Source organism: Dama dama, chromosome 19 (genome assembly GCF_033118175.1).
Source record: "Dama dama isolate Ldn47 chromosome 19, ASM3311817v1, whole genome shotgun sequence".
NCBI lineage: Eukaryota > Metazoa > Chordata > Mammalia > Artiodactyla > Cervidae > Dama > Dama dama.
Window position 1 is genome coordinate 31,578,760 of NC_083699.1, and position 962 is coordinate 31,579,721.

The 962-nt window shown below is 37.7% G+C and overlaps 1 non-coding gene across 1 annotated transcript; it reads right to left on the reverse strand.

Annotated features, from left to right (window-relative positions):
- Nucleotides 1-200: 200 nt before the first annotated feature.
- Nucleotides 201-273, reverse strand: TRNAG-UCC (transfer RNA glycine (anticodon UCC)). Its single transcript has one exon. It is a non-coding gene; the product is annotated as a tRNA-Gly (tRNA).
- Between the last annotated feature and the right edge of the window lie 689 nt (nt 274-962).

Sequence of the window (962 nt, forward strand, 5' to 3'; positions counted from 1 at the left end):
CCTCAGAGCAGAGTAATTTCTAAGTATTCAAAGCCACTTCTCTTTTGCCAGAAGAATGAAAACTCCAGGTCTATAAGTATTGAATAATATATATTTTTTATCTTATTCAAATAGATCTAACTCTAGAGAACTAACTGAAGACCTTAAGATGTAAAAGGTTACCTTTTTTTTATTGTGCCCCGCACCATGTGGGATCCTTGTTCCCTGACCAGGGATCAAACCTGGGCTCCCTGCATTGGAAGTGCAGGATCTTACCCACTGAACCACCAGGGAAGTCCGAAGTCTACATTTTTATGTATGAAAAGAAATCCAATCACTTCTCACTGGAGATGAAGAAAATACCAGCATACTAAAGCAGAAAATGAAAGAGGAGCCGTCACTTGGGAAAAGATGACAGTGACCTGTGGAAGGAGGCAGAGGAGATTTAACAAATCAGATCAGTTCTATCTTAACTACCAAGATTCCAAAATTAATCTAGACACATATTTCTGAGCTCATCTTCAGTGGGATTTCATCTCTGCTTCTCTTTATTTTCACTTGATTTGGACATTATTGTCAGAACATAATAGTCTCATCTGATAAACTATGTTTTAATTATGTCATCATACACTGTTGGAAAAGATTTGCTGCTCTGCTTTAGTCACATTCAAATAACTGCCGGCAGTATTTAACACACTGTAAATATTTCAGATCATAACCTTACCCAAATAATCCTTATGCAGCCAGGAAGAGAGGACCATCCCCGAGCCATGCTGTGCATATATCAAATACCTTGATAGAGTAATAATGGCCTGTTAATCAGAGGACAGGTTAAATGGGCTCACCACCTGCTCTACATCAACATTAGTATTCTGATAAACTCTTTAAAGAAAGACAAATGTCACTACCATCCCACATGAGCTTGAGCTTTCAGAATGAAAGACACTAGGTCAGTTTTCATCTATTTCCATATAGTAATAACA